Source organism: Prosopis cineraria, unplaced genomic scaffold (genome assembly GCF_029017545.1).
Source record: "Prosopis cineraria cultivar Desert tree isolate PC_DT_omini unplaced genomic scaffold, ASM2901754v1 PC6, whole genome shotgun sequence".
NCBI lineage: Eukaryota > Viridiplantae > Streptophyta > Magnoliopsida > Fabales > Fabaceae > Prosopis > Prosopis cineraria.
In genome coordinates this window covers 8,793,614-8,817,909 of record NW_026555337.1, presented here as the reverse complement: position 1 = coordinate 8,817,909, position 24,296 = coordinate 8,793,614, and the positions used below count along the sequence as shown (strand labels likewise).

The following is a 24,296-nucleotide window of genomic DNA, read 5'->3' as shown; positions in this document are numbered from 1 at the left end:
TATAAAAAAAAATCTTATATAAAATTTAAGCCTATAATTTACTATATAAGCTCAAGTCTTTTTAACTGAAGTATAACTCAGTTTAAATTATTTTCACATCTACAATTTGAAAAAGAGAAACACCATCCAAAATAAGTAAATAATAAATCTTTCTAAAATGATTAAAAAAAAAAAAAGCAATCAGACGAAACGACGTGTTTAATAAGTCTTCCAAGACTTCGACATTAAAGCATCGAATTAAATATAATTAATAACCTCTACGCTTGAGAAAGAGAGACACCGTCCAAAATAAGTAAATAGTAAATCTTTCTAAAGTGATTAAAAAAAAAAAACAATAAGACGAAACGACGTGTTTAATAAGTCTTCCAAGACTGCAACGGTAAAAAAGACATTAAAGCATCAAATTAAATACAATTAATAATAATAAATGGCATTTCGGGAAAAAAGCTTGTTCCCCCCGCAAGAAAATAGCTTCTTTTCCACGCCAAACCAACGTCCTCCGAATTAATGAAACTTAATTTGGCGTTCCTGCCTTGGACCTATTTGGCGCGCTGAGCTCGTTCTCTTCAGTCTTCACCGTCATGCGTCGTCGTGGAGGGAGGGATTTTCTTAGACTCGTAGAGATCTAGGTGACTCTTCTTCCTTCGCGTTCTTCGCCCCCTTCATCCCGCTCTCCCTCATTATTTGATCTGTCTCAATGTCCTTCAATCTCTGGCGTTCTTTTGATTTCGCAGATTAGAGCTTATTTGTTCCATTGTAGTAATTCCCTTAGTTTGCTTAGAGCTGTAGGCCATTTTTGAAATTCTTCAGTGAAGAAGGGAATTTTTCGGGGAAACACAGGCTTGATTTAGAGAAAATGCCAAAAATTCGCAATCTTTGAAGTCCTTGCTTGCTCTAAGTATAAGTTTAATTGTGATGTTCAGATTTCTATTGCGTGCTGCGGTCCATGGAGATCGATAAATCAATGAGAGTGCGACCGACGGCTTCAAACGAAGTACGACAACACTATCCATGTCATTCAGAGAGCATTAGCTTTGTATTCGTAAGTTCTTTAATTCCCTATGAGACAGCTATATTTTATCTAATTTTCCGGGTCGTTGTCTTTTTCCTTTTTATAAGGTGGGTTTAAATTTTACGCGCGACGAGTTAGATTTGCCCCTTTTTATTATTTTGCTTCTGGGTGAACGTGATTTTGTGTTGGCAGTTTCTGAAATTTTTTAAAATTATATTGATATATTTATATTTGATTTCATATTTTCTCGTACGGAATCTCGCCTTCAAAGTATATGGGCTTTATTTTCTCTTTATAAATATTATTGGATTTTTACTTTTAATATTACTTACATTTTTCATTATATTTAGTCAATTTTATTTTTACTATATTTATTTTGTTTATATTACCGTTCCACCTAAACTATTCACTAAAAATTTATATGTTCATATCTTTTTGATAATAGCATGTCTATTTTAAGTTTTATTGAATTTAAATTTGTTATATAAAAAAATTTTTTGACTTTTTTTTTTATTTCCTCTCCTGTTGATTATTTTAAGCTTAAATACAAACAAATTTTTTTAATCACCTTTAGGTATAGTTTTCTAAATTTTCTGGAATATTCTGTGCAAAACATGGGAATAATTCTAGTCTTGTTTTAAATTGGATATTGTTTTTGCAAGATCTATTAGAAATGAGTACAAATTTTTTGTTCCAAAGAGCATTATTCCTTAAAGATCTATTAGAAATGACTAAAACAATTTCTTTCCAAAGAGCATTAATTCTCATTGGGAGGTTGTAGAAAGCAGGACGCCTTTCGCTGGTTCTGTTGCCACTGAGTCATGCCACTGTCCGATTTCAAGTGAAAATGATGCGTTAAAATACATTTTAATTTATGAACTTTGATGGCCATCAATCTTCTTGCAACTTATTGTCCTTGTTTTATCAGAAAAAAGGGAGCAAGAAACAAAATAATGATAATGATATAGAAGAATCCGTAATCTGCATTTGTTGATATTAGCGTGCACTAAATATATTTCTTTCTGCAGTATTGAGGAGGTTGCCTTCAGCTTCATCGGTGGAAAAGATTCAACAATAGGTATTCATGTGTATAGAACCTGTCTCTGTCTTTGAACTCAGTGATAGCAACAGTGAACTTTGATTTGAAGGTCGTGCTGCACCTGCTCAGGGCTGGTTATTTCTTGCATAGAAGGGGGCAAAATGGTGCCAATGGGGATCTAAGAGATTTTCCAATTCGAACAACATATTTTGAGAGTCCTTGTGCTTTCCTAGAAATCAACTCATTTACCTATAATACGGCTGCCATGTGAGTGGAGCTTCTTGTTCGTTTTCTGGTTTTGATTTTATTATAAATTTAAGACGTAGTTTACATCTATGGGACATGTTATTTATCCCTCCCTTCTTTATATAGTTCTTGTCTAATTTTAACCTGACCTATTTTTCTGCCAAGGCATGCAGCAAAATATTAATGTTGGCAGCTTAAATTGCAGCTTGACATCGTTCGCTTAGATTAGAAGTCTGGTTTTGAGGCTTTGCTGAAGGATAAGGTAATTAAAGCTATTTTCCTTGGAGTGTTTTTTGGTGATCCAACTGCGGTACAGCTTTTCTTTTTTCTTTTAGTCCTGAAATTGTATTTTTTCCTTAACATATAAAGCATACACGTTAGCATGCTGTTTTCATGATTCCCATGTTGCCATGTAAAAGTTGAAAATATTGATGTTCTCTTGCTGCATTTGCCCAACCTTGCAGGTCGGCCAAGAAAAATTATCCCCTTTTTCACCTGGTTGGCCACCTTTTATGAGAGTGAACTCCATTTTAGATTGGTCGTACATGTTTTCCCATTAGTTATATGTTGTTTGACTTGTTTTTCATTACAACATTTTTACTTCTCATTACAACATTTTAATGGAACATAGCTTTTGTTTATATTTGTTGTCACATTTTTTCGTTTGAAATCTTATCTTCCTTAATTCCCGTAAGGGGTTGCTGCCACGTCCAACAACTCTTTAGTTTATTTGATAAACTTTACGTGGACAAGCTCTGTCAACTTGTATGCTTTTGGGTAGGATGCATGTTGTAACTTACAGGGCAAGTTTTCTATAGTTTTAGTGGTGTCTTAGAACTTGTCATTGCATCTTTTTGTTGCTGTTTACATTGTGTAATTCATGTTTTGAGCAGAGTGAACATGAATAGGTGTTTGCATGTTTTGAAATTTTTATAAAATATCCAGCAAAATATGAACCTTAAGTGATGAAGGGAGATCATGCCTAATCTATGAAATTGTTAATAGTTAAGCTTTTGGCGAAGCCTTTGAAAGGGTGAGGGTGATTCTTATGATTTGAGGAAATAAACATTCAAGTAGCATATGAACTTATTATTCCTAATAAAGGGAATTCTCATAGATTATTGGGTGGTCTATAGAAGTTCTTGCATTGCTTATGCACTATTGAGGTCTGTGCGATTCTTAACTGTCACTTCCAAAATTGTCTAGAGATATCATCCCCTCCTGTCCAGGAAATGCATCACTACCATGATGATGCGTTAATTCATGATCGGGTAGTTTGACTTTCAACGCTCACAATCTTTTCTTCTAATCAAATTTACATGGCATAGTTTTAGTTGAGTCATAGACCTTTCTCTTGAATAGTATTGTGTACCATTTTATTGCATAATTTTTGTTGTGTTCGTTGTTTGATTCCCTTTGTGAGCGGAGTAGATGTGATTTTGTGTTAGCGAGCCCTGAAATTTTTAAAAATTGTAAAGCAAACTATAGACCTTATGTGTCAAGAAGGGAGATCCTGCCTAATCTATCATAATGTCGCATGTTATAAGATTGTGGTGAAGCCTTTGGAAGGGTGTGGGTGATTCTTATGACATGAGGAAATGAACATTTGAGTGGCACATGAACTTGTCATTCCTACTCAAGGGAATGCTCACAGACTATCGGGCGGTCCATAGCAGTTCTTGGATTGCTTATGCACTCTCGAGGTTTGTGCCATCCTTAACAGTCATTTCCAAAACTATCCAGAGATATCGTCCCCTCCTATCCAGGCTATGCATCACTAACTTGACGTTGCGCTAATTCATGATCGGGTAGCTTGATCTTCATTGCTCGCACTATTTTCTTGTGATCAAATTTACATGGCATAGTTTTAGTTGAGTCACAGACCTTTTTCTTGCATAATTTTTGTTGTGTTCGTTGTTTGATTGAGTTAGTGAGCGGAGTGGATGTGATTTTGTGTTAGCGAGCCCTGAATTTTTTGTAAATTGTAAAGCAAACTATAGACCCTATGTGTCAAGGAGGGAGATCCTGCCTAATCCATCATATTGTCGCATGTTAAGATTGTGGTGAAGCCTTTGGAAGGGTGTGGGTGATTCTTACGACATGAGGAAATGAACATTCGAGTGGCACATGAACTTGTCATTCCTACTCAAGGGAATCCACACAGGTTATCGGGTGGTCTATAGCAGTTCTTGGATTGCTTATGCACTCTCGAGGTCTGTGCGATCCTTAACAGTCATTTCCAAAACTGTCCAGAGATATCGTCCCCTCCTATCCAGGCAATGCATCACTAACTTGACGTTGCGCTAATTCGTGATCGGGTAGCTTGACCTTCATTGCTCGCAGTATTTTCTTGTGATCAAATTTACATGGCATAGTTTTAGTTGAGTCACAGACCTTTTTCTTGCATAATTTTTGTTGTGTTCGTTGTTTGATTCCGTTTGTGAGCGGAGTGGACATGATTTTGTGGTAGCGAGCCCTGAATTTTTTGTAAATTGTAAAGCAAACTATAGACCCTATGTGTCAAGGAGGGAGATCCTGCCTAATCCATCATAATGTCGCATGTTAAGATTGTGGTGAAGCCTTTGGAAGGGTGTGGGTGATTCTTACGACATGAGGAAATGAACATTCGAGTGGCACATGAACTTGTCATTCCTACTCAAGGGAATCCACACAGGTTATCGGGTGGTCTATAGCAGTTCTTGGATTGCTTATGCACTCTCGAGGTCTGTGCGATCCTTAACAGTCATTTCCAAAACTGTCCAGAGATATCGTCCCCTCCTATCCAGGCAATGCATCACTAACTTGACGTTGCGCTAATTCGTGATCGGGTAGCTTGACCTTCATTGCTCGCAGTATTTTCTTGTGATCAAATTTACATGGCATAGTTTTAGTTGAGTCACAGACCTTTTTCTTGCATAATTTTTGTTGTGTTCGTTGTTTGATTCCGTTTGTGAGCGGAGTGGACATGATTTTGTGGTAGCGAGCCCTGAATTTTTTGTAAATTGTAAAGCAAACTATAGACCTTATGTGTCAAGGAGGGAGATCCTGCCTAATCCATCATAATGTCGCTTGTTAAGATTGTGGTGAAGCCTTTGGAAGGGTGTGGGTGATTCTTACGACATGAGGAAATGAACATTCGAGTGGCACATGAACTTGTCATTCCTACTCAAAGGAATGCTCACAGACTATCGGGCGGTCCATAGCAGTTCTTGGATTGCTTATGCACTCTCGAGGTCTGTGCGATCCTTAACAGTCATTTCCAAAACTGTCCAGAGATATCGTCCCCTCCTATCCAGGCAACGCATCACTAACTTGACGTTGCGCTAATTCGTGATCGGGTAGCTTGACCTTCATTGCTCGCAGTATTTTCTTGTGATCAAATTTACATGGCATAGTTTTAGTTGAGTCACAGACCTTTTTCTTGCATAATTTTTGTTGTGTTCGTTGTTTGATTCCGTTTGTGAGCGGAGTGGACATGATTTTGTGGTAGCGAGCCCTGAATTTTTTGTAAATTGTAAAGCAAACTATAGACCCTATGTGTCAAGGAGGGAGATCCTGCCTAATCCATCATAATGTCGCTTGTTAAGATTGTGGTGAAGCCTTTGGAAGGGTGTGGGTGATTCTTACGACATGAGGAAATGAACATTCGAGTGGCACATGAACTTGTCATTCCTACTCAAAGGAATGCTCACAGACTATCGGGCGGTCCATAGCAGTTCTTGGATTGCTTATGCACTCTCGAGGTCTGTGCGATCCTTAACAGTCATTTCCAAAACTGTCCAGAGATATCGTCCCCTCCTATCCAGGCAACGCATCACTAACTTGACGTTGCGCTAATTCGTGATCGGGTAGCTTGACCTTCATTGCTCGCAGTATTTTCTTGTGATCAAATTTACATGGCATAGTTTTAGTTGAGTCACAGACCTTTTTCTTGCATAATTTTTGTTGTGTTCGTTGTTTGATTCCGTTTGTGAGCGGAGTGGACATGATTTTGTGGTAGCGAGCCCTGAATTTTTTGTAAATTGTAAAGCAAACTATAGACCCTATGTGTCAAGGAGGGAGATCCTGCCTAATCCATCATAATGTCGCTTGTTAAGATTGTGGTGAAGCCTTTGGAAGGGTGTGGGTGATTCTTACGACATGAGGAAATGAACATTCGAGTGGCACATGAACTTGTCATTCCTACTCAAAGGAATGCTCACAGACTATCGGGCGGTCCATAGCAGTTCTTGGATTGCTTATGCACTCTCGAGGTCTGTGCGATCCTTAACAGTCATTTCCAAAACTGTCCAGAGATATCGTCCCCTCCTATCCAGGCAACGCATCACTAACTTGACGTTGCGCTAATTCGTGATCGGGTAGCTTGACCTTCATTGCTCGCAGTATTTTCTTGTGATCAAATTTACATGGCATAGTTTTAGTTGAGTCACAGACCTTTTTATTGCATAATTTTTGTTGTGTTCGTTGTTTGATTCTGCTTGTGAGCGGAGTGGACATGATTTTGTGATAGCGAGCCCTGAATTTTTTATAAATTGTAAAGCAAACTATAGAGCTTATGTGGCAAGAAGGGGGATCCTGCCTAAGCTATCACAATGTCGTGTGTTAAGATTGTGGTGAAGCCTTTGGAAGGGTGTGGGTGATTCTTACGACATGAGGAAATGAACATTCGAGGGGCACATGAACTTATCATTCCTACTCAAGGGAATCCACACAGGTTATCGGGTGGTCTATAGCAGTTCTTGGATTGCTTATGCACTCTCGAGGTCTGTGCGATCCTTAACAGTCATTTCCAAAACTGTCCAGAGATATCGTCCCCTCCTATCCAGGCAACGCATCACTAACTTGACGTTGCGCTAATTCGTGATCGGGTAGCTTGACCTTCATTGCTCGCAGTATTTTCTTGTGATCAAATTTACATGGCATAGTTTTAGTTGAGTCACAGACCTTTTTATTGCATAATTTTTGTTGTGTTCGTTGTTTGATTCCGTTTGTGAGTTGAGTGGACATGATTTTGTGGTAGCGAGCCCTGAATTTTTATAAATTGTAAAGCAAACTATAGAGCTTATGTGTCAAGAAGGGGGATCCTACCTAAGCTATCATAATGTCGCGTGTTAAGATTGTGGTGAAGCCTTTGGAAGGGTGTGGGTGATTCTTACGACATGAGGAAATGAACATTCAAGTAGTGTGTGAACTTATCATTCCTACTCATCGGAATCCTCATAGATTATCGGGTGGTCCATAGCAGTTCTTTGATTGCTTATGCACTGTCGAGGTCTGTGCGATCCTTAACAGTCATTTCCAAAACTATCCAAAGATATTGTGCCCTCCTATCTAGGCAATCCATTGCTAACTTGATGATGTGTTAATTCATGATTGGGTAGTCTGACCTTCAATGGTCAAAGTCTTCTCTTCTAGTCAAATTTACATGGCACATTTTTACTCTCTTTTTATAGTCCTAGCCCCTTTTCTTTCATTTTTTGTTTTCATTGTCTGATTTGTGCTTTGAGCGTGGTGAATGTGATCTTGTGTTAGCAAGTTCTGAAATTTGTATAAATTATATTAGTCTTTATATACTTGATTTCATATTTCTTGTACGAACTTTTGCTTTCAAAATAAATGGGCTTTGTTTTCTCTTTATAAATATTAATTGGTTTTTAATTTTAATATTGCTTACATTTTTCATTATACTAACTCAATTTTATTTTGTTTACATTACGGTTGCCATCCAAATCTTCCATTTTAACTTTTCATTAAAAATTTATATGTCTATTTTAAGCTTAAGTTTATTGTATAAAAATAATTTTTGACTTTTTTGTTTGTTTCTTTTGCTATTGATTGCATATTTAATATCTTATTTTAAGTTTAAATACAAACAAAATTTTTTAATCACTTTTAGGTATGGTTTTCTGAATTTTCTGGAATATTTCTGTGCAAAACATGGGAATACTTCTAGTTTATTTTAATTGGATATTGTTTTAACAATATCTATTAGAAATGACTGCAAATTTTCTGTTCCAAGGAGCATTATTCGTTAAAGATCTATTAGAAATGACTACAAATATTCCTTTCCAAAGAGCGTTATTTCTCATTGGGCGGTTGTAGAAAGGAGGACGCCTTTTGCTGGTTCTGTTGCCGCTGAGTCATGCCACTGTCCAATTATTAGTGAAAATTGTGTGTTAAAATAAAATTTAATTTATGAACTTTAATGACCATCAATCTTCTTGCAACTTGTTGACCTTGTTTTATCGGGAAAAAACGGAGCAGGAGAAAAAAAAAAGTAATGATAACGATATAGAAGAATGCATAATCTTCATTTGTTGATATTAATGCGTACTAAATATATTTCTTCCTGCAGTATTGAGGAGGTTACCTTCAGCTTCTGTCTTTGAACTCAATGACAGCAACAGTGAACTTTGATTTTTAGGTCTTGTTGCACCTGCTCAGGGTTGGTTATTTCTTGCATAAAAAGGGGCGAAATGGTGCCCATGGGTGTCTAAGAGATTTTCCAATTGGAACAATAAAAAGAGACTCCTTGTGCTTTCCTAGAAATCAACTCATTTACCTATGCTGCCATGTGAGTGGAGCATTATAAAGTCATAGTTTACTTTTATGGGACAGGTTATTTATCTCTCCCTTCTTTATATAGTTCTTGTCTAATTTTAACCTGACCTATTTTTCTGCCAAGGCATGCAGCAAAAAATTAATGTTGGTAGCTTAATTTGCAGCTTGACATCATTCGCTGAAGGAGAAGCCAATTAAAGCTATTTTCCTTGGAGTTTGTATTGGTGATTCAACTGCAGTATAGCTTTTCTTTTTTTCTTTTTTAGCCCTGAAATTGTACCTTTTTTACCTTAACATACAAAGTAGAAATGTTAGCATGCTCTTTTCACGATTCCCATGCTGTCATGTAAAAGTTGAAAATATTGATGTTCTCTTGATGCATTTGCCCAACCTTGCAGGTCGGCCAAGAACAATTCTCCCCTAGTTCGTCTGGTTGGCCACCTTTTATGACAGTGAACGTCATTTTAGATTGGTCATACAGGTTTTCCCTTCACCTATATGTTATTTGACTTGTTTCTCATTGGAACATTTTTTTTTTATTGGAACATAACTTGTGTTTATATTTGGTGTCATTTAATTTCTTTTGAAATCTTATCTACATTGCTGAACTAAAATAAAAGCATTATCTAATCTCAAGAAATTCCTCTTCCTTAATTCCCTAGGTGGTTGCTGCCATCTCCAATAACTCTTTAGTTTATTTGATAAACTTTACATGGACAAGCTTTGTCAACATGTATGCTTTTTGGTACGATGCATGTTGTTTCTAACTTACCCAGCAAAGTTTTAGTGGTGTCTTAGAACTTGATATTGCATCTTTTCATTGCTATTTACATTGTGTGATTTAAGTTTTGAGCGGAGTGAACATGAACTGGTGGTTGCGAGTTTTGAAATTTTTATAGGGCAAAATATGGACCTTAAGTGGCATGAAGGGAGATCCCACTTAATCTACGAAATTGTCATTGATTAAGGTTTTATGATGTGAGGGTGATTAGGGAGAGGGTGATTCTTATGATGTGAGGGAATGAACATTTGAAAAGCTTATGAACTTATCATTCCTACTCAAGGGAATTCTCACAAATTATTAGGTGGTCCATAGCAATTCTTGGATTGTTTATGCACTATTAAGGTCTATGCAATCATTGATTGTCATTTCCAAAACTGTCAAGAGATATTGTTCCCTCCTATCTAGGCTATGCATCACTACCTTGACAATACATTAATTTAAGATTGGGTAGTTTCACCTTCACTGCTCCCACTTTTCTCTTCTGATCAAATTTACATGGCACATTTTTATATAGTTTTTATGGGGTCTTAGAACTTTTTCTTGCATCTTTTTGTTGCTGTGTTCATTGTCTGATTCATGCTTTGAGCGGAGTGCATGTAATTTTGTGCTAGCAAGTTCTGAAATTTTTATAAATTATAAAGCAAAATTAGACCTTTTGTGGCATGAAGGAAGACCCCGCCTAATCTATGATAATGTCACCTGTTACGGTTTTGATGAAGTGTTTGGAAGGGTGAGGGTAGGGTGATTATTCTTTTGATGTGAGGAAATGAACATTTGAGTAGTTCATGAACTTATCATTCCTACTCAAGGGAATTCTAATAGATTATCAGGTGGTCCATGGTAGTTCTAGATTGCTTATATACTATCGAGGTGTATGCAATCTTTAATTGTCATTTCCAAAACTATCAAGAGATATTGGCCCCTCCTATCTTGACTGTGCACTTCCTTGACGATGCATTACTTCAAAATTGGGTAATTTGACTTTTAATGTCAAAATCTTCTCATCTGATCAAATTTAAATGGAAAATTTTTATATAGTTTTAGAGGAGTATTAGACCTTTCTCTTGCATCTTTTTGCTGTTGTGTTCATTGTATGATTTATGTTTTATTTGGACTGTGGAGTAAATGTCATTTTGCATTAGCAAGTTTTGAAATTCTTATAAATTAAAATTCAAAATCTATACCTTATGTCTCATGAAGGGAGATCCTGCCTAATCTATGATAATGTTACTTGTTAAGTTTTTAGTGAAGTCTTTAGAAGGGTGAGGGTAATTCTTATGACGTGAGGAAATAAACATTCGAGTAGTTTATGAACTTACCATTCCTACTCAAGAGAATCCTCACAGATTATCAGGTAGTCCATAGCAGTTCTCGGACTGCTTATACACTATCGAGGTTTGTATGATCCTTAATTGTCATTTCCAAAATTGTCCAGAGATATCGTCCCCTCCTATCCAGGCAATGCATCACTAACTTGACATTGCGTTAATTCATGATTGGGTAGTTTGACCTTTGATGCTCATAGTCTTATCTTCTAATCAAATTTACATGGCACATTTTTATAAATTTTTGTTGATTCTTAAACCTTATTCTTGCATCTTTTTTTTGTTGTGTTCATTGTCTAATTCATTTTTTGAGTGCAGTGAACTTGATTTTGTGTTAGCAAGTTTGGAAATTTTTATAAATTGCAAAGCAAAATCTTGACCTTATGTATCATGAAGGGATATCTTGCCTCATCTATGATAATGTCACTTGTTAAGGTTTTGGTGAAGTCTTTGATAGTTTATTTTTATGATGGAAATGAACATTTGAGTAGTTTATGAACTTATCATTCCTACTCATGGGAATTCTCACAAATTTTTGGGTGGTTCATAGAAGTTCTTAGATTGCTAATGCACTATCGAGATCTATACGATCCTCAATTGTCATTTCCGAAATTGTCAAAAGATGTCGTCCCCTCTTTTCTAGGCTAAGCATCCCTTCCTTGACCATGCATTAATTTAAGATTGGGTAGTTTCACCTTCAATGCTCACAGTCTTCTATTTTGATCAAATTTACATGGCAAATATTTATATACTTTTTGTGGAGTCTTAAATCTTTTTGTTATTGTGTTCGTTGTCTGATTCATGCTTTGAGCGGAGTTAATGTGATTTAGTGTTAGCAAGTTTTGTAATTTTTATAAATTATAAGCCAAAATTTACACCTTGTGTGTCATGAAGGGAGATCCTGCCTAATCTATGATAATGTCACCATTTAAGATTTTGGTGAAGTCTTTGGAAGGGTGAGGGTGATTCTTATGATGTGAGGAAATGGACATTTGAGTAGCTTATGAACTTATCATTCCTACTCATTAGACTTCTCATAGATTATCGGGTGGTCCATCTCAGTTCTTGTATTGCTTATGCACTATCGAGGTCTGTGCGATCCCCAATTGTCATTTCCAAACCTGTCAAAAGATATCCATTGTCCTATCTTGTCAATGCAACACTACCTTCATGATGCATTACTTCAAGGTTAGGTGGTTTGACTTTCAATCCTCAGAGTCTTCTCATCTAATCAAATTCAAATGGAAAATTTTTATGTAGTTTTTGAGGAGTATTAGACCTTTTTCTTGCATCTTTTTGCTCTTGTGTTTATTGTATGGTTTATGTTTTAAATGGAGTAAATGTCATTTTGTGTTGGCAAGTTCTGAAATTTTTATAAATTTAAAATCAAAATCTATGCCTTATGTCTCATTAAGGAAGATGCTGCCTAATCTATGATAATGTCACTTGTTAGGTTTTCATTGAAGCCTTTGGAAGGGTGAGGGTGATTCTTATGAGGTGAGGAAATGGACATTCAAGTAGTTTATGAACTTATCATTCCTACTCAAGGGAGTTCTCACAGATTATTGGGTGGTCCATAACGGTTCGTTGATTGCTAATGCACTATCGAGGTCTGTGCGATCCTTAATTGTTGTTTCTAAGATTGCTAAGAGATATCATCCCCTCCTATCCATAGCAGTTTTTGAATTGCTTATGCATTATCAAGATTTGTGCAATCCTTAATTGTCATTGCTTAAATTTTCAAGAGACATCATCCCCTCCTATCTAGATAGTGCATTACTTCTTTGATGTTGCTTTACTTTAAGATTGTGTAATTTCACCTTCAATGCTCACGGTCTTCTCATTTGATTAAATTTACATGGTAAAATTTTATATAGTTTTTGTGGAGGTCAGACCTTGTCCTTTCATCTTGTCGTCGTTGTTTATGTTGTACATTTCCTGTTGTTTTAGTGGAGTCTTAGACCTCGTCCTTACTCTTTTACATTGTTATTTACATTTATTGATTCATGTTTTGTGTGGAGTGAATCTGAATCGAGGTTATGAAAATTTCATTGCATATTTTTTATAGTTGTGGAGATTTAGGCCTTGTCCTCTCATGATATTTTTTATTGAGTGATTTAATTCTTGTGAATAGGTGAATGTAAGTTGCTATCAACTCCATATAAAACCTAAGGAATTGAACATTCGAGTGGTTGGAGAAGTGTTTATTCTTACCCAAGTGAATTCTCATAGATTATTAGGTGGTCCATAGCAATTGTTAGATTGCTTATGCATTATTGATCTTTATGTGTTATTTGATTGTCATTTCCAATACTGTCAAGAGACATTGTCCTCTCCTATTTATGCAATGGATCACAACCTTGCAGGATGCTATAGTTTAAGATTGAGCGGTTAAGTTTCAATGATAACGGTCATCTCACCTGGTCAAATTTACACGGTAAATTTCCTATAGTTTTAATTTAAATGGAGTCTTAGACATCCTTACTTCTTTGCGTCATTTTTTACATCGAGTTATTCATGTTTTTAATGTAGTAAATTTGAATCAGTTTTAGCAACTTGTGAAAATTTCTTGGCATGTTATCCATAGGTTTTATGTTGATTTAGGCCTTTTCCTCACTTGTTAGTGTTATTCCTGGTATTGAATGATTTTATTGCTGTGGAGAGGTTAATTTAAACTTTCTATTAACTTCATTCAAATTGTCAAGCTAAAATTGAACTCAAGTGTTTTGAATGGAGATCTCGCCTTATCTATTAAAATGATGTCCGTTGAGGTTTTCATGAAGTATTTGGAAGGGTGAGGGTGAAGGTTCTTATAATGTTAGGATATGACCATTTGAGTAAATGATAAACATTATTTCTACTGAATTGAATTTTCTTAGATTATTAGGTGGACCATCACAATTCTTGGAAGTTAAAAACTTTCATAATAACTTTCTTGATGCATTATCTTCTCCTCCCTATTATTTAATATTGTTAAAATTTTTATAATAATATTTATATCTGATTCGTGTAATTGTCTTCATTTCTTGATTATATCTACTATTTTTTTCAAATATTTTTGTTTTTAAAGAATTTGTATGACACATTTTTCCTTTGACTTCTTCATCCCTATCTACTCTTTCGTGTCATTCAAGATTTTTTGAAATTTTTCATAGAATACAAAATTTCCAAACTATGGCAGATATCCCCATTTTCTGTCTTCATTTTCAACACCTGTTGGTGATGTAAGAATTGGCTCAGGCGAAAACACTTCATATGGAGTCGTGTTAGTATCTCATTCTTTTCCTTTTGTTTTAATTTTTGTGGTCTTGCTCTAAATTTGGCTTTCGTTGTGAATACTGTTTTTGGCTTTACATTGATGGGTTTGATAATCTGATCATGAATCTTGTGTTGGAGATTGTGTACAAGCTGTTGTTGAGGGGTTTTGCTTTTTTTTTTTTTGACGTGTAATGCCTGTTAATTCTGAGCTAATGATTGTTAACTTGTTCATTATTTTTTATATGCAAAATATATCCCTAGTCCATGTGCATTGCATGATTCAGCTTTTGATCATCACCTACATTCAAAAATCTATCCCTAGTCCCTACGCATCTCATCTCCGTCATATTCTTCCTTCAAATCTGGCAAGGTTTTTTTGTTTTTTTTGCTTGTGAAATTTCTTTTTTATACTTAGATTGAACTCAAGCCTCTTTTTTGTGCGAGCTAAAATTTTTGTTTTTGTGCAAACAAACATATAAGTGGAGTTTATCTATCTTTTTCAGAGAGGTAAATGCAAGTGAAATTAAACACACAAATTTTCTTTCAAAGGGAGGCTGAAAAAATTCTGGCAAAAAAGAAAAAACAGTGGCTAGGAAGTAGGAAAATCCAGAGTAGATGACACCATGTGAGAGACTTAACTGGGTAATTTATTTATACAATTTAATTTTAAATTTAATATTAATTCTTTCTTTGGATGTTAGTTTGCTACAAAGTCCTTAATCAAGGTATTTGCTTTCTATTGTTGAAATGTATACTGTTAGCAGGATGAAGATGATAAAAAGCCCCCCAACTCAGAGAACCGAAGATGTCATCAAAGTATAGAAGAACATGCACGTAGTCAAAGTAGAGAGGAGTAAGATAATTCCCAACGCACAAAGCTAAGCATGTTTTTTAAGTAAAGATGAAGTAAAGAGGAGAACAAGCTCCAACGCAAAAAGTTGAAGATAGTGTCAAGAAGATGGAACAAGAAAAGAGGACTAGGAAACTAACACATACAACAAAATCCCCCTCCAGTGAAAAAGGTAGGGTAAAAATAATTAAATGCTCAAAATTTCATGTCATTTGCCTGTGTGTTCTTCTTCGCTAGTTTGAGATGGCATTTTTTGTTGACTTCCACAGCCATTTTAATGGTTAGGGGCTGATGATCACAATTTAAAAGTTTGGGGTGTCCATTTTAAAGTTAAGGGAAGTTATATGCAACTAAATTAAAGTTTAAGAGGGTTATATGCATTTTTGCCAAGTTTTTTATGTAAAAAGATTTTTGAGTTTTGAATAAATTTAAAGACTTCAAAATTAATAACGAGTCAAGTTTTGGTTATAAAAAATATATGTTCTAGGAATTTAGGGTAATTTTTAGTATAAAATGCTATTTTAAAAAAAAAACAAATGGAGAACATTAATTAATGAACCGCAAACCATTGTCACATTTATATTTCATCAAACCGAACCTTATCCTTTTTCCTTCTAATTTTTCTCTTCTGGTCAGCTCAAAGAAAAGCAGGGGGCATAACGCTTAAGCACTAGCCATTGACCCACCGCTATTTCCCCCTAAAAAAAAAAAAAAACAAACGGAGAACATTACATTAAAGAGATAAGTGGGTGTGAAAACTGCTTCCCCCAAGAAGGTTTTAGGTGCATGAGATCCAATAAGAAATAGCTACATTGATGAGTTGCCTATTTTTTTGTTCAGAGACTCTGTTTTGCTGGGGGTGTTGACACCAGCTTTGGTGAGTATAATCCCATTTTTTGATGTAATTTCGTTCATCGCAAAATCAAAGAACTCGGTTTCATTGTCAGTGTGTAGGACTTACTTTTGGGTGGGGTTTATTTTAAGAAATGATAGAAAAAATAAATCGATAGGACGACACCTGATGGATGCTTTAGTTTTGGACGGGGGCAAGTTCATCTGCTCATCACCATCTTGTCACTTTAGTTTTCAGTTTTTCATGTTAAATTGCCTATGCTATTAGTGGTGTTTCAGATCTCGTCCTTTCTTATGTGTTAATGTTATTCTTGGTGTTTGAGTGATTCAAATCTTGTGAGAGGTAGACGTAAATTAGTGTTAGCTATCAAATGCAAAGAGAAATAAGACCTTTTTTGTTGCGAGGTCTATCAAAGTTATTGGGCTAGGGTTCTTATAGTTAAGGAAATGACGATTCATGCAGGCAATGAACTAATCATTTCAACTTAAGGAATTGTCAATATTATCTGGTGGTCCTTAGCAATTCTTAAATTGCTTGTGCTAAATAGAGCTCTACACATACTTTTGTTATTATTTTAAAATATTATCAATGGACCTTGTCGTCTTGTTTGTGTGCGTCATTGGCTTGAGGTTATAAAAATAAACTTGTAACTTCTAATATAATAGAATGGATCCTGTGATAGAAAAGAATCTATCATGGTGGATAAGACTTTGGTTAAAGTGCAAATGTATGCAAATCTTTCTTTGAGGAGCTGCTGACATTCTTAACTCAATTATGGTGTGATTTTACCCATGAATCGTTAAAAAAGGTGCTAGAAATCCCTCTTTCATAACGAAGGCCAATCATCTGTTAAGTAATAATTGTTGTTGGTCTTACTTGCTCTGCCATGTGTAAATAGGTTGGTGGCAAAAGTATCCAAAAAGTAATATATTATGGCGCAATTTTGCCTATCAATTCTAAAAATAGTGCAAAATCTCTAATATGTAATTAAACTCTGGGAATTGTAACTAGCGCTAATTAAACTCTAGTTGAACCTAGATAAGTAAGTTGTGATGTTAGGTTTCCTAAAACAGTAAGCAAATTGGAGTTTCATTTTTGTCGAGACTTAGAGAGGCTAATTGGTAATTAGCTTAGGTTAGATAGGATGGGTAAAGATAATTGAGGTGTTACGTTTACATAATTGGCCTAAAAGAACGTTCGGGGTTGTTTGCGCCCTGTTGAGCACTATGTTAAGGGGGTTTTGGGACAAGAAGTTAGACTTTCATAAAACTTTCATAAATCACTACTGAGACTAGTTAGGCTTAGTAGGGAAGATGAATCAAGGTTCTGGTATTACTTTTCCCACTTTATGGTGTTAGAATTTTTAGGGATTATTTATTAATTACCATGGTCGTTTTGGTTATGTGTTGGGGTAATAAAGGTGGTATTACATGGGGCAATCCGGCTGCTTGAATAGCCTTACTTTTGATCATTAGGCCCGTAAGAGAGCCCAGATAAAGGAGAAGCGGCTAGCTGATTAGCTATTGCATTGGGAAACACGTCAATCCATTGGTTGTTTGCGAAAGCTCTATCCAGCCTTGCGAAAGTGCCACCTCAGTGCCAAGTGAATTTTGATCCATAAAAGCCCAATTTATGAGCCCATTAGCGTTTGAAAATTGCTAGTAATGTTTACAAGTTGGGAATGTTCTTCTCATGATTTGCAAAACCAGACTGGTTTATCCGACTGGTAAATTAGTGAACCGGCAGTGTGTCCTGTCTAGTTCACTATTTTTTTGGGGGAGTAGTTGACCCGAGAAAAACCTGGATTACGATCAACCCGATAGGTCATGTGGTTTAAGCAAGCTGATTGTTTTTCCTCTCTTACACCCGAAAACAACACAGTTTTTCCTTTCTTCATCTTCATCTACAGCAGCGTGCTCTTCCCTCCTTAATTGGCATTGCTGTCTCCGACTTTTGCATTCCGTGGGTCTGTCATCCACTAGTCCACTTGATCTTAGAAGAGAAGGAAAAATAAGTGGACAAGATTTATCATGAAGGCAAATATTGCTTTGAAGGTTACTGGGAGGAGATAGTGAAGACGTGTGAGAATATTATTAGAACTTCATATCGGAGTCATCTTGATAAGATTTCAGATAGAATTTTCGTAAAGACTTATTTAAAAAGGAAGTGTCAGAAGATAAACTAGAATTAATTTTATTTGATTCAGTATTTTAGTTAGTTTTTAGATATTTTTTCAGATTTTATTTAGATATTTAATTCTTTCTATTTTATCTATTTTAGATTTTATTCAGTTTTTAGTAATGATTAAAAAACCAAATCAAATCGGATGGTTGGACTGTCAACCAGTCAGGCTAACGGTTAGGACAAGCCGAAAAAATCATTTGGAGAGTTGAGTTGGATTGGACCACTTTGGATTAGCAGTTGGATTGAAAAACGAGATCAATCAAGGGATCAGGTCCATTTTTCAAAAACTAGACTGTTAAAAAAATGTTCTTTTTTCTTTTTCCTTTATTTTTTAGAAAATGATCTATTTTTTAATTATTTGATGTTATATTGGATCATATTAACTTTTTAAATTATAATAAATTTAAAATATTTAATTTTATTTTTAAGTTAAGTAGCAATTTCATATTTATTTTTTTATTTAGATTATTAAATACATATATAATTTTTAAATTTAATTATTATGTCATCAATTTGACTATTGGTCTAACTTGATTGGACCATATAAATTGTGAATCGCTAACATTTTTAGTTCATTTTGCGATCCGGTTTTAAAAACATTGGTAATTGGTAATTAGATTATAGGAGATTTTATTTAGTTATTTGTATTTTATTCATTATTTTAAATTGTATTTAGCATTATAAATATGATTAGCAACTTAGAAGTTAGCATATTATCTCTTTAATAAAACGGTCTTTCAAACTTTTTGAAGATTTTTTTAAACATAATTATTAAAAAATATAAAAAGAGATGTTTGTTTTATATTATCTTAATAAATTTATTCTTTTTATTTCCTTTATTTATTTTGAGCACCTAACACATCTCCTCTCTTATCACCAGGCTTGCCTTAAGGTGGCACGTCATCTCTAGCCATTTTACCAAAAGCTTCTATGAGAGACTGTTTGAGCTTTTCTGTTGTAGTTAAACCAGCGTCCTTGGGCCTTACTTTGTTGCCTTCTGTTCTTAACATTCTGCTGAACGTTAAAACCAGGTTAGGTGGGTGTTTTATCAGGGGCTTTACTATCATTTTCACATTTTATAAGATTAAATTATTATTATTTTTTATTTTAGAAAGATTTATTTATCATTTTTCCATATTTTTAAATTGATTTCGTGTAAAAATGGAACTTTTGTATGAGCAAATAACTAAAATTAAACTAAAATAAATAAAGGAGAATTTCTTTTAAGAACCATAACAAGTTTTTTTTTTTAATCAAACCAAAAAATTTGAAAATACAGTGGAGGCTCTAAGGTCCAATTGAAATAAACTTTCAATGCAAAAGATCAAATTAGATTCAATGTTTTGAACTTAGCATTAACAAGTAATAATGCAAGGAGATTAACCAGCAATTTTAGCAATTTTATAAGTGAAGTTAATAATTTAACAAGTCATGATGATGGATTTAAAAGAGGATAGGTTAGATAATGCACAAGTAATATTGTAGACTTAACAAGTAACATAAGTTAACAAGTAATATTAACAATTTTACAAGTAAAGTTAATAATTTAACAAGTTATAATGGATGGATTTAATACAAACTAAACAATATATAAGTAACATTTTGGACTTAACAAGTAATGTAAAGAGATTACCAAATGAAGTTAGTAATTTAACAAATCATATAATGGATGGATTTAACACATTAGATAATGCATAGATAATGTTGTGGATTTAACAAGTAAAACAAAGGAATTAACATGTAATGTTAGAAATTTTATGAGTGAAATTAATAATTCTCCTAAATCATTCAAAAAGAATACTTCAGTTATTTTGCTTCAACATTTTGTTTCACCCCGGTCCCAAAATCATGCAAAGTATAATTTCAGGATTTTTGGGTTCCGATTTGTAATAACTAGGTACCGTGGTCTTTAGGTGAAATTCTCCCAATAAATAAATTGTTATGATCAGTACTTAAGACATTAATTGAAAGACACAGATCGCAATTAATAAAATGCTATATTTTTTTTACTTACATTAAATATGAATCACAGAAACTTGCATCACAATTCACGCATTTAGATTCAGCACGAGACCTATATATGATTGTTGTTTTCAAAAAGCCATAAAAACGTTTTCCTCCTACTCCTTTTGGATCAGCATTCCAACATTACAATTCTTTTGCCAATGTGTGTGTGTGTGTGTGTGTGTGGTTATTTGCCTTTTTCTAACTGATTTCTTCTGTACATTCTGTGAATTGGATTCAGTGAAACAAACCGGAAGAAGTGTACAGATCAAGAACAAGCTTGGCTTGGGGTATATGATTAACCGCAGTCAATTATTGGTGCTATATGTAACAGCAAAGACTTACTAGTTCATCAGTAAGGCTACATAAAAGTTATTATAATGATATTCGAGGACTGTACTGTGGCTACTTGATTGCTTAGAGTGACTACATGCTGTGCACACAAGAGCAGCTTAATTGGTCTGCAGTTGGACGGCTTCAACACATGTACGTTTACATCTATTTATGTACGTACAAAAGAGTGATCGAGCTAAGCCCGTCTAGCTCAGTCGGTAGAGCGCAAGGCTCTTAATCTTGTGGTCGTGGGTTCGAGCCCCACGGTGGGCGTTAATATCATCATTAATCGTTTTAATTTATGACTTATAAAGTTTTAATTAATTAGTTCAGCTTGCATAATTATCATCCATAGAAAATGAACATGCACGCATGACTGCATGTGCATGTTTGAAAAGTGTAAGAATGAGCTCAGTTTCAAAATTATGCTCTATTATATATCTCTCGAGGTTCGCCAAATTTTGAAGACCTTCTTTGCAGTGCTTGAGAACTGAGAAGCCATAACAAAGAGCTAAGGTTAACTTTCAACTTTTCTCAGTGTCTGTATTATGATGTGTCATCAACGTAGTCGTTCCCTTTCTTTGTGGATAACATATTGTATTTATAATCACATCATAAGGATATGATTAAGTATATAACACGCACGCACGCACATCAGCTCTGCCCCAGTCGTGATAGGGGTCGGACAAAGTGAATATTGAGATGTGAGAGCAAGCACGAAGGAGCTATGAATCTCAGAGCCTTTTTTTTTTTTTTTTTACTTCAGCTTGTTCAGACCGTTCGAATAAATTTTAAGAAATTTTGGATTAAGCCTGAACTTGAATGAGTCAAGCTTGAATACCTGAATTTTTTTATTAGTAATAAAATAAAATTAATATTCACTACAACTTTTGCTCAACATTTACGAACCTTTACCTGGGCTTTCAGTTTGCACATTTCATACTCTTGAATAAGGTTTTAATATTCTAATAATTATTTGTTTTGAATATTAAAAAATAAACATAAAAGATTATTTCATATGCTTTCATTTTTATTCTTTTAATGCTTGATCTCATTTTAATAAGAATAGAGAAAAAGGTGTCTTGTACTGTTATGTTGCTTGAAAATTTTAATTTTTTAAGATAAAAATTAAAATTAACTAAAAAATAATATTTGATAATTTAGACATTCACATTAGCTTGAATAAACTTAAAAAATCAAGATGTTAAAATTGAGTTTGATCATATAAGTTTTTTTTATATGTTTAAATATTTTAAATTCGGCTAGTTATTTTATTAATGTTATCATCTCAAGGAATTTTCACTTTTCAGCAATGGAAGGCCTGGCCCTCCTCGGCTGCAATATCGCTTGTATATGTTCTGGCTTTTTTAGATTAATTTTTCAATATATATATATATATATATATAGTTATGTACATATTTCTTTTTTGTATTTGTTTGGTTTTTTCTAAAGAAGGTATAGTTTGCTCCGTAATGTGTCACTTGGTTACAGTAATAGCACTTGGTGCCGATATAAAGTTATTCTTTTGTTCTCTGATTTGAGAGTAGCTAGCATTCTTACGTAATTTGGCATGTTTTAATTTTATTGCTCCTATGTGAATATTATATTGTTATAAGGAAATTCAAAGACAGCTTTTTTATTACAAGATAATTATCATTTGATCCCTCGTCTCATCTCTTGTTATGTGTCTAGGTTTTGTGTTAATTGATCCTACTTTTTTATGGGAAGTTGATTGACACAGAATGGGCAGCTTGAGAGAGAGACAGAGATTAGATCGACATGATTTTGAAAGGTTCCAAATGGGGCTGTCAGCTTTTGGATCATATATATATATATGATTGATTTGGTATATGTATGTATATTGTGAACAGCAGGATTCAGTGAAACAAAGTAACAAAGAAGAAGAAAAGTGCAAAGAGAAAGAACAAGCTGGGGATATATATGATAATATCGGTGCATTAATTAATAATAAAACATAGAAAGACACAATACAACATGGAAATTATTAAGCACACATACATAACACCACCACAGGAACCACAGACACAGTCAATTATTGGGATGTGCCTAGCACATATACATATATAGGCACCAACAAGGTACTATATATAACAGCCAACACAAGCTTATTTTCAAAAGCAAGGCTACATGATATATATAGCTGTGATAACATCTGTGGTGGCAGATTATGATATATATTAATGGCTTAGTGACCAGAGCAAGTGCAATTCACGCAAGAGCAGCTTGGTCCACACTTGCACTTCCCGTCGTGCTCGCCGTCTGCCACGTCCATCATGTAGCTCTCCTCATAGCTGCAAGATATATTTGCATATTAGATGAAACCAAATTCAATATGAATATGCACTAATACATGCTTATGTTTTATAAGAGGAAACTTGTTTTTTAACATAGACTCCCACTTATCCTTATTATGATAGTTAATTTTTTTTTAAAATATTATCATTCTTTAATTTCATCAAATTATAATTCCTAAACACACTTTATTATTAGAGAAAGGCTTATATACTTAGTTTTATATACTTAATATATTTATATTCAATTAAATCAAGACAAATGAATTGTAAGGTGTCAATAATGTTAATAACAAGAATTTTTAATAGAATAAATAATCTATAAAAGATTCACATGTCTTTATTTAATTAAAAACAAACATATTAATTATTTAAAGTTAAGCATATAAATTTTTCCCTTATTATTGTGGTCATTAATTTTAATGGAGACAAAATTGGAAAGTCAAATATTTTTATACAAGTTAAGAAAATTAACCAATAACATTCCTTAAGAATTATGAAATTGATTAACTTTATCATATGCTTACTTCAATCCTTGGCATCGAGCGGATTTTGAAAGCTTTTTTAAGCACTGAATTAATATGAGTTAATGTTAGAGCAATTAATGTTTTTTTCCCAACTTCACCCCTTATTTATTTATTATTGTTTGAATTTTTAGACAATAATTTATTATGACATTAATTACAAAGAATGGATGGTAAAATTAGAAGTTAAATATTTTTTAACAATTCCAATTGTTTACCAAATTTTGAAGGCCTTGAATAAGCTTGAGACAAGTCATAAAATGCAATATTATGAAAATTAGATTGACGATTAAATTAATTAAAATACTAGTTCATGATTTAATAACAATACTGTAGTTTGTCATTAATAAATTGATATATTTTAAATATTATACATTTAAAATAAAAAGAAATAATCATATATAGTAATAAAAATGAATATTTAAATCTCAAGAAAATAATAGACAATAAAAAAAGATAATATCCATCAATATTACATCATTTTCATTAAAAAAATATAATTATTTCATAATTTATTATTTACAACTTTAATATGCACACATATAAGTCATGATTTCTTGCATTTTTTTCATTTCATAATACTTACTAAGTATAAAAATATATAAATTATAATTAAAAAACTATGAATTAGAAATGAAAAAAATAATATGACCGGTTCAAAACCGATTCTCAAATTTTCCAATTTTTTATGGTATTTGGACTGAACTTTAAGATCGATTCTCAAAAAATAATACTAGCCAATTCATTCCGTTCTGATTTTAATAACACTGATAAAATATGGACAGCTTGGGTTAAGGTTGTTTACCTGTTCTCGAGGTATACCAAGTCAGCAACATAGCCGCTGCCTTTCTTCCTGGATGACAGATTTCAATCACAGCATTAGGATACAATTGTAAATCCAATCTATAACTAAGTAAATGGGTAATTATATGAGAAATTATCATACCAACCTGGTGCATCACCTTACGTCATTATTCTTGATTCATCTAATAAAAATATAAAAAAATATAA

General features: G+C 33.8%; 1 long non-coding RNA gene and 1 other non-coding gene across 29 annotated transcripts; both read left to right on the top strand.

Annotated features, from left to right (window-relative positions):
* Positions 1-470: 470 nt before the first annotated feature.
* Positions 471-20,751, top strand: LOC129312823 (uncharacterized). 28 transcript variants are annotated; one of them, XR_008593709.1, is made up of 14 exons: positions 481-629; positions 924-1,042; positions 2,041-2,090; positions 2,161-2,318; positions 2,463-2,559; positions 8,653-8,915; positions 9,023-9,082; positions 9,257-9,339; positions 12,421-12,577; positions 13,334-13,404; positions 14,729-14,867; positions 14,990-15,247; positions 18,993-19,143; positions 20,358-20,751. It is a non-coding gene; the product is annotated as an uncharacterized LOC129312823 (long non-coding RNA). The 28 variants fall into 28 exon arrangements; XR_008593708.1 differs by having other exon boundaries at positions 18,993-19,148; XR_008593717.1 differs by lacking the exon at positions 20,358-20,751 and adding an exon at positions 14,149-14,232 and having other exon boundaries at positions 18,993-19,214.
* Positions 20,650-20,722, top strand: TRNAK-CUU (transfer RNA lysine (anticodon CUU)). Its single transcript has one exon. It is a non-coding gene; the product is annotated as a tRNA-Lys (tRNA).
* Positions 20,752-24,296: the final 3,545 nt, after the last annotated feature.